This window comes from Myodes glareolus, chromosome 5, assembly GCF_982192425.1.
Source record: "Myodes glareolus chromosome 5, mMyoGla1.1, whole genome shotgun sequence".
Lineage (NCBI taxonomy): Eukaryota > Metazoa > Chordata > Mammalia > Rodentia > Cricetidae > Myodes > Myodes glareolus.
This window is the reverse complement of record NC_142030.1, coordinates 73,113,414-73,128,184: the sequence shown is the minus strand read 5'-3', so window position 1 is coordinate 73,128,184 and position 14,771 is coordinate 73,113,414. Positions and strand designations below refer to the sequence as shown.

Genomic DNA, 14,771 nt, shown 5'->3' with positions numbered 1-14,771 from the left:
TAAAAAATACTTATTTATTATGTAAACAATATTCTGTCTGTGTGTATGGCTGCAGGCCAGAAGAAGGCACCAGACCTCATTACAGATGGTTGTGAGCCACCATGTGGTTGTCAGGAATTGAACTCAGGACCTTTGGAAGAGCAGGCAATGCTCTTAACCACTGAGCCATCTCTCCAGCCCATGGTATCTTTATTAGCATGGCACATTAATCTCCTGTTCCCTCTGCAGCTGACTGGCAACTCCTGACTTTACCCTTCTCCCTCCTGTCATCCTTAGTTTGGTTGCACCACCTCTTCTTCCTGCCTTGCTACTGGCCAATCAGTGTTTTGCTAAACTAATTTAAATAACAAAGCTCTATAGTGAACAGGAGGATTATTTCACAGCATCTCTCTTTCCCTGTGTACCCCCTCTTCTCTCTTACCCCTGCCCTAGAAGAAGAAAACAATGTTCAAAGAAATACCCTCAGGAGAACATTCCAGAACAACATTTCCAATGTCTTAGAAGCTGGAGGCATCAAAGCCATATGAACACGTCAGATCTTGGTGAGCCTCACGGAAGTTCCACTGTGAGCAGGCAGCCTGCCACACCGCTGCTGGGTGGCTGACTGTTCACTCCCTTGAGTAAGGGCCGGACTGCAAACCAGACACACCGGCTTCTCTTCACATTGATTGCCATCTGTCCCCACCTCTGCTGCAGGGGATGAAGATGAACAGCCCGAGGCTCATGAAGATCCTGGTTAGCACAGTTTCCTGGCAGGATGACTTTACCCCCAGGTGTGCCGTGGTCTGATCATGAATCACATGCTGTTCTACCTGATCAATAATCAGCAGTGGGGTACTGAGGGAGAACTCATTGTCACTGGAACAGAGAGCTCACAGGGGCAGCTGGGTTGGCAGCTTCAGCTTCCAGTGCACTGTGGGAGAAGAATTAGACACTGTCTTCTTGTCCCCGTCTCACTTTGGGGGTCTCCCTTCTCTCCTCCCCCACTAGACTCACAGGATGGTTCCTTAGCTCAGCGGTTACTTCCCTCTTCCCCCGGCCCCACACTTCTCCTGCCTGGTGGGGTGTAGCACAAATAATGAAATATGACGACAGTGGAGACTTTGAGTCACACTGGCCACCAGCATCTTCCCATGCCTAACATCGCCATCACACAAGCAGACTTTCCCTCGAGACTTCAGAAACCACAAATGAACCCATCGGTCACCCCAATCCGACTGCACAGCCAACCTGTGTCTTCTCTGCTCTCCCCCAGCCCCTTCACTTCAGCTACTGTGCCTGTCAGTCACCAACAGACTTCAGCTTTAGGTTTCTGAGAAATGCTCACAGCCTTGGCTCCTGGTTACAGCGGGAACTGGAGTTTTGCCTCTCGTCCTTTCCAGAACATACAGCTCCCGCAGCCATGTGCCTTAGTTTCTGTTCTATTGCTGTGAAAAGAAGCTATTACCAAGCCAACTTACAAAAGAAAGCATTTAATTGAGGCTGTGCTTACAGTTTTAGAAGCTTAGTCCATGATCATCATGGTGGGGAGCAGACAGTACGGTGCTGGGACATTAGCTGAGAGTTTTAAATACTGATCCACACAGCCAGCAAAGAGAAAGAGAGACTGGGCCTGGCATGGACTTTTGAAACTTCAAAACTCAGCAACACCTCCTTCAACAAGGCTATAGTTTCTAATCCTTACCAAACAGTTCCACTAAATGGGGACCAAGCATTCAAACATAATAAGTCTATAGGAGCCATTCTCATAAACCACCGCATTCCACTCCCTGGCCCCCAAAGACTTGTAGCCATATCATAATATACAATGCATTCAGTGCAACTTCCAAAGTCTCCCTAGTCTTTTACGTTCTCAATGCTGTTTCAAAGTTCAAAATCTCTTCTGCGATTCATAACAGTCTCTTAAGCTGTAAACCCTTGTAAAAATCAAATTTAAAAGCAGATTACATACATCCAAAACACAATGGCACAAAATATACATTACAATCTCAAAAAACAAGAAAAGGGGCATATTGAGGAAATACTGGATCAAAGCTAGAACAAAACCCAATAGGACTAATTCCAAATTCTGCATCTCCATGTCTGATGTCAGTGTGCTCTTCAGATCTCCATCTCCTCCCAGCTTTATTAACTGCAACATTCTTCTCTCTTTGGGCGCGTTCTACACCCTGTTAGCAGCTTTCCTCAGCAGAGAGCCCAATGCTCCAGCATCTCCAACACAATCCAGGTTTCACCTTCACAGCTTCACACAGTGTCCTCCAGGGGCCTCTGGGTAAGGACTTTTTGATACACTCCTGACCCCAGCTGTTTTACTTAACCATGAAGGAAGTAAGATTCCACAGCCACTTTCTTTTATCCTTCTTGACTCTAAATCCAGAAGCAAATGGCAGAAGCTGCCAAGTTCTGATGCCTGCTAGGGATGGAACCTGGCCCCCTCCTTAAATTACATTTGCATAAGCTTTCTTAGGCCTAGGACATCTCTCATGTGTGTGTGTATGTATGCATTCGCTCATGTGCACACATACACGCACACATACACATGCTAATAAAAAATTTAAATAACCACTTTGGAAAATTGTTTAACAATATGTACTATGCCAAATATGTATTTACCTAATCTACAACTCCACAGCTATGAACATTCCTCTTTTCCAAAATACACATGGTAGAGTGGTCATGGTAGCTCCGTTTTTAAAAAGATTAATCATGGGTGGGGGTGTGACTCTATTGGTAAAATGTTTGCCTAGCATTCATGGAGCCCTGAGTTCGATCCCCAAGCATGGTTGTGTGTACCTGTAATTGCAGAACTTAGGAGATAGAAAGAGGATGAGAAGTTCTCAGCCATCCTTCACTTTTCCTGAGTTTTAGGCCAGCATGGGATACTGAGCTACCTGAGACCTTGTCTCATAAAAGACAGGAAGAAAAACAAAGCTTAGTGACTGAATGAATGGAACAAATAATTCACGCTAATAGATGTTATATTGCAATTTTTAAGAACTGAGTTTCTGTTTCATTAGTATTAACCAACCTCACAAACCCAAATGTGAAATACCCTCTCTCAAAACTAGCACTAACAAGTGTGGAAAGAAACTAGACATTGATCTCTGGCCTCCACATGAACATGTCTACATACATGAACAAACATACACTAACAAATACACATGCACACACACCTAAAAGTGTGTTTGTTACCATTTTTTCTTCTCTCTCTCTTTCTTTTCTTTTTATCTTAGACAGTCTCATATATGCCAGACTGACCTTGAATTCATGAAGTGGCTGATAATGACCTTGAACTTCTGATCCTCCTGTCTTTACCTCCAGAGTGCAATTTATTCAGTACTAAGGATTAAACCCAAGATGTCATGCATTCGAGGCCAGCACCCTTCTAGTTGAGCTACATCCCTAGCCATCCTTCTGTAGATCTTTAACACCACAAATTGAGACATTTCCAGGGAGGAAATTATACACTAAATATCTGAGAAAAGTCTTAAAAAGCCAAGGCTGTTCAGCGTGGGAGAATAAAGCATATATGTGTGTGTATATTCATAATTCAGATAGGAAACAGATTTATTCTGCACATACTCTGAAGGCTGAGGAGAAATTGATTGGCAAAAGTTGATTTTATTCTAATATAAGAGCCCTTTAAATAGCACTTCCAACAAACAAGCTGAGGAGCTCATCAGAGAGAGATTAGCATATTTAGAAGGTAGTGATCCCTGCTGGTGGCTTAAATGTCTTCCAAGCTCTCTGTTAATTTCCTGTTCTCTGGTCACCTCGGTCAACAGGAATAAAGGAAATTTATGTGCTGTGGTGATATTTTATTTGTACTCTACAAATAAAGTTAGCCTAAAGAGCAGAGGGAGAGGCTAGCCATTAGTTAAACAAGAGGTCTGGAGGTCTGTAGAGACAGACAGGAAGTGATACGGTTGGGTGGAAAGAGGAAGTGGTAAGGTGGGGTGGAGAAAGGAGCTCCGTCTCTTTGTGAGCAGAGAATTGTAGAGGTAAGACCTCTCGTGGCTGGCTGCTCTGTTTCTCTGATCTTTCAGTTTCCATGCCCTAATATCTGTCTCCAGATTTTTATTATTAACAATTAGACCTCGTATAACAATTGTTGCCCAGCATGGGGCAACTACATTCACATAAAACCTGAGAAAGCTTTGGAAGGGATTCCAGACGCAAAAGAACAGAGTCCAGCATGGCTTCTTGGTGTAATGGCTGATCTGTCTCTTTAAGAGACAAGCCATGTCCACTCCCTCCCCCATCCACTGAGGCAAGCTGATCTTCAGCTTCCAGCCTGAGTTCTCTCTCCTCCCTCTCAGAGAGGCAGCTTCTGTCTCTCCTTCCTCTCTCTTTTTCTCCTCTCTCTCTCTCTCTCTCTCTCTCTCTCTCTCTCTCTCTCTCTCTCCTCTTTTCTTCTTCTCCCTTCCCTCTCCATAATTGGCACCAATGTATAGGATTATTTTAAAAGGCTGCAGGATCCCCTGTGCTGGCAAGCAGTGGGCAGGAGGTCCCAAGAGCAGCCAGTCTCAGTGGCAGTGGTGGGTAAGAGATAGATGGATAGTCACGCCATGCAGAGTGAGGTTGGATATTTATTTAGTGGTTATGGAAGGGAAGGGATAAGGAGAGGAGAGTGGAGAGGGAGAGGGGTAGGGGGAGAGTGAGAGAGAGAGAGAGAGAGAGAGAGAGAGAGAGAGAGGAGAGAGAAGGTAGAGATGAATGATGTGGCTTGTCTCTTAAAGAGACAGATCAACCATTACACTTGGTAGCAGCATTTTCTCCGGTGGGCTCTGCTAGAGGCAAGCAAAGGTATGATTCCTTTAAGAGAGGCTTCCTGACTCAACCTTAGCAGCAAAAACTGCATGGCTCTTTTGAGAGGCCCTGCTACCAGACACTTAAATGGTGTTTATGAGCAGCAGGTAGCATGCTTCTTGGTGATGGCAGGGACCTAGAAACTCCTCAGAGTTGTGACAATAAACATGGCTCCTGCCAATACCTCTACCATGAAGCTAGACTCTCAGGAGGCCAAGAAATGGGACGGAACCAGGTGCCAAAACTGCTGCTTTAATCCTAGCCATGCCATTTAGCAGATTAAAGACTCGTGTGGTCAGAAAAAGATAGGTGTATATAGTAATGACAAATTCAGATTTAAAAAAAACTCTAAATGGTTTACATTGTGTTTAAAAATATATGTAGGCTTGGGAGAGAAAAGAAAAAGGATAGAGAAGGTTCTTTAAAAAGAAATAAAGTAATATAAAAAAGCCACATAAAAATGGGAAACACACAAAGAATCTGGATATTGTATGTTATTGTGTTGTCTTTGAATTCCTTGACTGCTGAGGAAGAAGCAACAGCAGCTAAAAGATATTTGATTATAAATGCTGCTGGATCAAACCAACCTATATATTTTAAAAATGTCTTGACTTCAAAATTCAAGTCAAAAGACATGTTACTTTGGGAAAGAGGTTCTGTTTTTATTTCCACAGGAAATGGAGGGTGTAGATTTATTATTGTTTAAGAAAATTCAGGTTTGATTGAGAAAGACCCCCTGAAAATTTTTCAATAGGAGCCAATGGCCCAGCTGATCCAACATCTCAGAACGACTCTGTTGCAATTTCCTCTGAGACCTACATTAAGAGCAGCTTCAAGATGACTGGTTGAGTTGATCCAACCTCACAGAATATGTCAGTCAGGATTTGCCCATAATCCTAAATTTTCTCAAGGTATTGCAAAGATTATCCAGGCCCCCAATCAGCAGGAAGTAGCCTAGAAAACTATGCCCACATTCTCAGAAAATGGATTGTGGATGTTTGTCTTTGTTTAGAGGGTTTGTTACAAGGTAGTATGGAATGGCCAGGAAAAAAAGCTAAACAAAGGAGATTAGATTCAGGGCTCTTGTTGAAAAGAAAAAAAAGGGGGCTATAGATATGATAGGATATAAAGGTAGATTCTTGAGTTTATTCTGAAAGGAAAAAGGAGGGATATAGAAATAGGATAAAAAGGTAGATTATTGAATATATTTTTAAATGAAAAAGCAACTACTTGTTTTAAATATTTTACATTGATATGAATCTTTATATATTGATACAAATTTGATATTAATTTTGATAAAGCATACTGTACATACATTTCTAATCTTGTTCAAGGTATTATACCTATACAGCTAATTTAACAATGTAATGCAAATTTCTAGCTCTTAAAAGTTATTATTACTAACTAAATAGAATATAAAGAAATTCAAGTTAGTAGTTAGTCATTACAGTCAAACTTGTAGTCATATTAGGTATGTTTTCAAGGTCAGAGATATATTTTAGATAGACAGGTTGTTTTCTAACACTTCGGAGATCTACAGAATATGGTATTTAAGATATTTTAATAACATAGGTTCTTCTCTTTTTTTTTATGACAATGAGACATGTCTGCTCCTGGCAACCACAATCTACTTCAGAAAAGATGATGGGCATCTATATGGAATTTACTTTCTTTGTAGCAAAAGTAAGCCACTGGGCAAGAAAATGCCCTTGCCTCGACTGCTGACAGTATGCTGTCCAAATTGGACAAGCAGGACACAAAAGGACTGACAAATTTTGCCAAGACAAGGAAGGATAGCTCTTCACAGAAAAGATTGTCAGATATTCTAGGCCTATAGGTTGAAGATGGATGCCCCAATGTTGCAGAAGAACTCTGGGTGACTGTCCAAGTACCTAGCTGTTTCTGTCATTTCTCATATCTTTTGGAAGTTGCTTGCTTGCACTTCCTGCTTTCTTGGGTAATATTATTTCCTTCTTGGGTGTCTGATGAAATTGAATAGACTTTATAGTTAATAGTTTTCCTTGTAACCAGATTCAGGAAAGAAATTCCCTAAAGAGGTATAAACATAAATATAAAACCTAAATAAAAACCTAAAGAGAAATTCCCTAAAGAGATATAAGGTTGAGAGACATTATAAGATAGTTTTGGGTAATGGAAGTTAGAATAGAAAGTGAATTAGGTACAATATTTTGGATTCCACAAGATAGGGTAGATATGGAGTATTTTTTCTGAATTGCCAATTGCTAATGGACTAGATATTGTTGATGTATTTATTGTCTGTATATATTGTATATAGTTATTATACCTATTGTATATAGTTTTTCTGATATATAGTTACAACCTTTTTTAATTTTAGACAGAAAAGGGATATTGTGGTGATATTTTGTTTGTACTCTACAAATACAGTTTGCCTAAAAACCAAAGGGAGGGGCTAACTATTGGTTAAACATAGAGGTCTGGAGGTCTGTACAGACAGACAGGAAGTGATCTGTGAGGAGAGAGGAAGTGATAAGGCAGGGTGTACAAAGGAGCTCGGTCTCTTTTTGAGCTGAAAGCCATAGAGGACGATCTCTAGTGACTGGCTGCTCTGCTTCTCTGATCTTTCAGTTTTCACCCCCTAATATCCATCTCCATTATTAATACCAATTAGTACTCATGTAACAATGTGCAGCTTGCTCTACATAAAACTCATGGTCTCTCCCCTTCAGCTCCCAGAGAGGCCTCTGGGCTGTAGCTCAATCACAATCCACAGCAGTCATCACTTAGAAGGGTTCTCCAAAGTGCTTAGAGCACTAAGTATCATGAAGTAGACGAGCCTCCCAACAGTAATTTTCTCAATAACCTAACATGCAAACTGTAATTCTTTTCGAATAAATTGTTTTGATTTTATTATTTCTTCCAGCTCGGTCTGACAATGTGGGTGGTAACAGCAAAGGGTGACAATACCGAGTCCAGGGCACTGCTTCCACCTGGGCAAGATGGCCCCCAGAATCCCTGGGGCAATGAAGGACCGCAGACAAGTGTACTTCTTTTCTTACACCCCATTGGCATGGAGTTTTGGCAGTTTGAAGCCAATGTTTTATTTTGTTGTTGTTGGTTTTTGGTTTGTTGTTCTGTTTTGTTAATTTCATGACTAGCAGAGCTCTGAGTTGTTCCAGCTAGCACTTCTTCAATTATTAATGAGCGAGGCACGTACAAGAATTGAAGAACTCGCTGAATCACCTCACAGGAACCCCACACTGTTCAGCCTGCGTGGATTTGGGCAACAGTTTACTGCCCTGACAAGGACTTTCTCTGTCTTCCCAGTCGAATGGTTCCACCATCAAGTACTCCAGAGACCGACTTTCCCCACTATGAGATCACATGTCCTTGTGGTCTGCCTCATTACCCTGATCTATTCATCTATCCAGATCATAGAACCCCAAATTTTACACATGCATCTCCAGTGGACAGCACTTTCAAAAGTGATTTTGTAGAACATTCTCTTGCCAATGTTTACTGATGAGAACATTACTATAAACCAAACCGTTAAGGCGCGTTTCTTCCACCAGATGGTACTTAGGGTGCTTTTTTTTCTATTAATCTGTAGTTTTCATTTTTCAGTGATGAACATAGAGTAGTTGTGTAAACAAAAAGAATAATTGGCACATTTAGGATACCTCATGGAAGCTGAAGCTCACTCTCCATGTGGTCTCTTCCAGCCTGCTGGGCCGCTCAAATGAAAGCTGTGCTGGATCTGGCACCCACAGCTCAGCCACCAGAAGCAGCCCCACTACCTGCAGTGAGCTCACCTGATTAAGTTTTCTAGTGACCAGGTCTGAGGGCCAAGACGGCAACCGCTGCAGTCGATGTGGCTGTGGGTTCTGCCGTGAGGCACGCATTGGGTCATGTTGATCCCTGGGCATCTCTGCGGAAGTAGCAGTATGCACCATCGAAGTCTGATATCCCTTACCTGGAGCCTCGGGGAGCTCAGACAGCATAGCGCAGTCAGAGGAACCCTGCTTTTATCAGCTAAAGCACTTTGTGGAATGTGCCAAGAAGCTGGGTGACACTAAGTTCTGTCAGGATTTTGACAAGGTGCTGAAGACTTGCAAAGAGATTGATCTAATCAAGATGTTCAGGTTGAAGAAATGACAAATTGGCTTTGGTGATCAAGTTACTTTAGCAAAAAAAAAAAAAGTGCAATTGCAGATTGGGGAGACGACTCAGCTGGTAACAAGCAGAACTTGCTGTGAAGCATGAAGACCATCGTTCAGATCCCTAGGACCCGTGTAAGCAGGTGCGGGCACGCACCTTGATGACCACAGCAGTGCGTGGGTGAGAGAGGAGACAGGAAGATGTCTCCTGACTGCCAGTCTGGCTCCAGATTCCATGAAAGAAGGTCGAGAGTGATGAGGCAGATTCCCTGAAGGAGCTGGCCTCGTGCACGCACACAAGTGTGTACACCACACACACACATACACACACACACACACAATGTGCTTGATAGTGAAAGTGTAAAGCCATAAATGAAAAGCCCTGTTATTAATTGCTCTATTGCTTCATGACAACCATGAAAGAGGGTGCTTGACTTCAGCAGGTACACTAAGGTGGGGGTTAAGCAGGTGTTTAGATGCTCTCTTTAAACCACCAGTGCAATGTTGTCAGTTGTGAGTTAACTAGAATAAAACCATTTTCCTCAGAATAAAAATAAAAATTAAACATCATGATGGAAGTAATGGCAGAACATGAATAGAGAGCAGATTCTATTTCTAAACTATATCCCCTTTGTTCTTGATTTTTTTTAAAACAGGAAAGACTTCCAGAATAGATTCTATTTATGCCGAAAGTATTGCAAACCTCGCAAAGTGAAGCAAAATGTTGCAGACGTGGAATTCCACATGCTTGCCTTCATTGCTGTGGAGATATCTGCTCCTCTTACAGAAAGGAGGGAGGGAGGAATGTGTGCAGCAGGGGCACTTTGGAGGTCATAAATATCGAATTTTATGCAAATATTTTTTCTATTTGAGTCCTGAGAGGTTTGAACACCTAGTCCGTAGTCCATTACCAGGAATACCAGTGTGTGATCAAACACAAGGCGGGTGTTGTAGAATCCACAAGCACTTTGACCTCGTATGCTGTTTAACAGCCCTTCTGTGTTTGTACTTTCACGTGTAATTAAGCTGGAGGGAAGTTGTAATTGGAAAAAGATAATCTAAGAATGGTTAGTGGGTTGGTGTCTCAAAATTCTGAGAAATCGCACAAGCAAATTCCAAGGCCAGAACTTCTCCCAAGCAGTTCACTGAATGTGTGTCTGTGAGTCACCTAAGGCACAGATCCCTCCCAGCGCCTTCATCATCCCATGACCTTGCAAAGTTAGCCAGAATGCCATGGAAGGTAGTCCTTTCAATGACCCCTTTTCTATTACGTCAGAAAGACCACTGCTTGTAATTTACCCATAGATGTAACTGCTACCGTGTATCTATTTTAATAAATAGTACTTAATTATTTTTAATGGTAATTACTGAAGCTTCTAAAATGATGCTTCAATATAAAGTTTAAAAAGTACATTTTAAAATATACTGGGTGTTATTTACAAAGCCATTTAACCCTAGATGCCGTACAAATTGTATTTTAAAGAAAACAGTATATACATATGTGCATGTGTATCAGTAAGAGGTACTTCTTAGAAAATTATTCATAAAAGTTAAAAAGTTCAAAGCCAGAGTATTGTGCTGTTAAACTTTAAATGAATCTTTATTAACAAAATTCCACCAAGATGACCTTTAAAATGACTGAGTTAAGTTTTCAAAAACTATTAAAATTGTAAAGTTTGTTGCACAATAGCCCTGGAAGGCAACTTGAGAACCATTTCGTTTCATGAGCACCAGGCCTCAGGGATAATCAGTATCTGGAAGGTTTTTGTCCAGTGCTGTACCATAAAAAGAGAAGGGGCTCAACAGAGAGACCAGCCAAACAAGCCGGGATCTCACTAAAAGATCTGTGACTTGAGACTCATGACTTAGCTAAGGGAAACAGAGTGAAGGAGTAAGTGAAGGCCCAAATCACCTAGTGTTTGAACAGATCCCAGGGAAAATCAGCAGCTTACAGCTACATGATAAACCTGGCTCCACACCCGAGTGGCCGCTGCTGCTCTGAAAACTTCCCAGTCAGACGGAGACTGGGGTCAGGTGAGCTAGTCCACTGCAGGTCAGGAGGACAGAGTTGCAATCAAACACAATGCTGGGCTCCAGGGTACAGAGGCACAGGGGTTCCTTCAGCCAGGGGACAGGACACAACCAGGGACTGATTAATCATTAAATGACTTCGAACGAAAGGAAGAAAGGACCACAGTTCCTCTGACTGTCCCCAGCATGAGGCCTCAGCACAGCCAGCAGAGGCGTTGGCTCAGTGGAGAGCAGGTGCTAAGATGAGGAAAGAAGGGAGAACAGCCCACAGGAAGAGCAAGCCTGTCTCCAAGGCATAAAGGGCCAGCTTCAAGGGCCCTTAATGCCTCTCAAGGGAGGGAGTTGCCCTGAAGAATCAGTGCCAGGAAGAGTTGGTGGTGGGGCGCGGAGGCTGTTCAGGGAACGCTCTGCTCTGGCGAGTCTGGTCTGCTCACCTGATCCATGCCTGCCTGTCCTCCCAAAGGGCGCGAGCCTGTTCATCAGCACGCTCTCCACATTCTGCAAGCCTGTTCATAAGCATGGTTTCTCTTTAAACAAAACTACAAAGAAGCTCTTTGTATGATCTATTTCCTTTAACCCTGACTGCGTTTGCAAGCCGGCAAGAAATGTGGCTGGCGGGCGCCCCTTCCTGCGTGGCTAGCTTGCTCCTTTCATGTTTCTGAGTCCTTTCTGTTTACTGCTTGGCCACTTGAGAGTCAAGCCTTGGCAGCGGCTTCACGACCAGAATCAGAAAGGGAAATCCACTTTTTTTCTCTAGACTCAGCACAGTCAGTTTCCAATGCAGCCACAGAAGGCTCGTAGAGCTACTCATCACGTCTTGTAAATACTTCTCCTGAAAACCACCCCAGCTTTCGGTCACTCTTAGAAGAAAATGCAAACTCTTCATGCCCTTCAAAGTCCTAACTGGTCAGGTCCAACCCAGAGGTTCCCAGCCTCCTCTCCCTCCCTCCTTCCCTCCTTCCCTCCTTCCCCCACTTTCTCTCTCTGTCCTCTTTCTCTCCATCCAAGCAAAACCTCAGGAGCTCTGTTATCCAGGATACATACAGCTATTTTAACAAGCCTAGATTAAATCACTCTTCCGGTCCTGGTTTGTGGTCACTCCAACATATACAGGACCATCTTTTATTACCAATGCACCGATCTTTCTTAAGCCCTGATGACTACAAGAGGGAGGGAATTGCCAAAGTCAAGACCTAGGAAGCAGACATAAACATCCCCACAAACACTGCTGCACAAAAGACCCGTCCCTGAGAAGCCATGGCCACAACAGAGCACTGGGCACTGCTGAGTTCATCTTCCGCTGTGTGAAGGGTTCTGGTCTGTAAGATAGGGAGCACTGGGGTACTGTTGAGCTCATCTTCCCTGTGTGAAGGGTTCTGGACTGTAAGATGGGGAGCACTGGGGTACTGTTGAGCTCATCTTCCCTGTGTGAAGGGTGTTGGTTTGTAAGATCGGTTTCCTTTGTTTTGAGTGGCAGCATTTACAGCCAATGGTCAGTCTTAGCTGGGTGCCTAAGCAAGCTCACTGCCCATCTTAGAAACTGCCACATCCTTGTTCAAGGCTGCTAAGAGAGCTCTTTGCTATTTCAGCATTCCAGGTGAGCGTGTGGAAGGCACGAACTCCAGGATTTCAGGTGCCGGCCTTTCTCACGGATCTCAGCCATGCATGGCTGCACTGGAAGCCCGTGATCGTTAAAGAAAATAAAACCAGCATACCAAAAAGTACATCTGCATTCTTCATGTTTACTGCAGGACTGTTTACAACACGATGGGGAACCTGACCAGACACCCACAAACAAATGAAGAAAAATGATACGTATGCACAAAGGAACAGTATTCTGGCATAAAGGAGGAAATCAGATCTTTTGTTGCAATGTTGAGAGAACTGGAAGATATTGTGTTCATATCAATAGTCAGACACAGAAAGGCAAAAAGAAAAGATGTTCTTAATAGTGTATGTGTGTATGGAGTGTGATTGTCGACCAGAACCTAGTGATCTGGGCTCTAGTGCCCAGCCTTTTGGTAGCACCAGCAAGCAACACCATCTGCTCTGAGATTTGCAGAATGAAACAGACCCCTCACTTGACAGAAAGCAAGAGTAGGGGAGGTAACACTGGTGGCTCTCCACAGTCCCCAGACAAACGCCATTTCTTTCCGGGCTCAGAATGATGTTGTGGCCCTATGAGGAATGGGCCCATTTTCCAGAACCTCTTTTAAGTCTCTGGGTCATTTCTTCCAAACCTCTAGTATGTAGAAGTGTAGTCATATGTTCCTCAGCCATGATGATACATTCTGAGAAAGATGTGGTTAGCCAAATTTTTGGCCATTGTACAAACATCACACAATACACTCACAAGAATTTACTTAGTACAGCTTAGGTACAATTTCTGTAGGATCTGAGCTATGCATTGTATACAGTAACATATATGATAATCACTGACAGAAACATTGCTACACAGTATTCAACTGTATTAGTAAAATGACAACTGTTTAATGCTGGACGCTTCATCTCCACCTTACACTCGGTTCACTCACCACCTACTACGCTGCTAACAGCCATCCAAAGGAAACTGGGGCTCATCTTCCATTAACACTGAAATCAGAAGATTTCATGTTTCCCGCAGACATTGCTCTACATCTGCATCTTTGACTCCTTTATGCCTTTTCCTGGGGAGTCCCACCACCTTACCACTGGATATAGTTTCCCTGCTTGTGGCCATGTCAGGGAGCAGCAGGTGGCAATTGACTTCAGGGGATTAGCCCACAAGGAAACAAAGCTCTGAAAAGCCTTGATCCCAGAATGTCTCTTCCGACTGCTGTGTCTTTGCATGTTTGCCACTACCGTTTTTCTCCGGTATCTAACATGAGTGAGCCCAGAGAGATCCCCACTGCCCTTAATGTGTTGTCCCGCCTGGTCCCACAGTCATTCAGTTCCAAAGAAACATACAGAGGTCTACATTAATTATAAACAAGTTGGCCTATTAGTTCAGGTTTCTTATTAATTAACTCTTACATCTTCCATTAACCCATAATTCTTGTCTGTGTTAGGCACATGGCTTGATACCTTTTATCAGAGAGACATTCTCATCTTGCTGCCTCTGTGTCTGAGTGATGACTACAGTCTGAGCCTTTTCTCTTCCCAGAATTCTCTTATTCTGGTTGCCCTGCCTTTACTTTCTGCCTGGCTACTGGCCAATCAGCATTTTATTAGACCAATACAAGTGACAAATCTTTACAGGGTATGATACCATTGTCCCACAGTATTAATGCAGTATGATCATCTCTTGGCAATATCCTGTTTTACCTGTGGATTATTATGAAGATGATTTCCTCCTAAGATGTACTCTTAACTGAAGTAATAATTTTACACAATAATAATGTTAGTTTAAGTAAGATTTTGATTGAAGATTTTTCATAAATATAATAAAGAATTATGATAGAGGTTAGCTTAGTAGAAAAATTAACATAGATAAATGTAGACTAGAATGTTGCCCCTGTCTCTGATGAAGCAGAAGCTACAGAGAATAAAAAAATACAACGACAAACAATCACACACCTAGAACACATGGGTTTCTATTGAGGAGGCTTAGGTTAAGGATTAAGAAAAACAATTGAGTCCCAGTAGCCCAGCTCGTTTAAATTCTTTCAGTCTTAATGTTGGGAGATGAGTTCACAGGTTTCGGAATGCATCACAGCGGAAATAAAGCTTTGAAAATAACTTAAGGTTAGACTAAGATGTTTTTGTCAAATAGCTTTGAGGGGGGAAAAAACTTAGAAAACAATCTAAAGTTCATAA

At 42.6% G+C, this 14,771-nt stretch overlaps 1 long non-coding RNA gene across 1 annotated transcript; it reads left to right on the top strand.

Annotated features, from left to right (window-relative positions):
• The first annotated feature begins 58 nt into the window (after positions 1–58).
• LOC146894955 (uncharacterized) lies at positions 59–10,296 on the top strand. The gene is made up of 2 exons (XR_015001394.2): positions 59–4,001; positions 7,712–10,296. It is a non-coding gene; the product is annotated as an uncharacterized LOC146894955 (long non-coding RNA).
• The last annotated feature ends 4,475 nt before the right edge of the window (positions 10,297–14,771 follow it).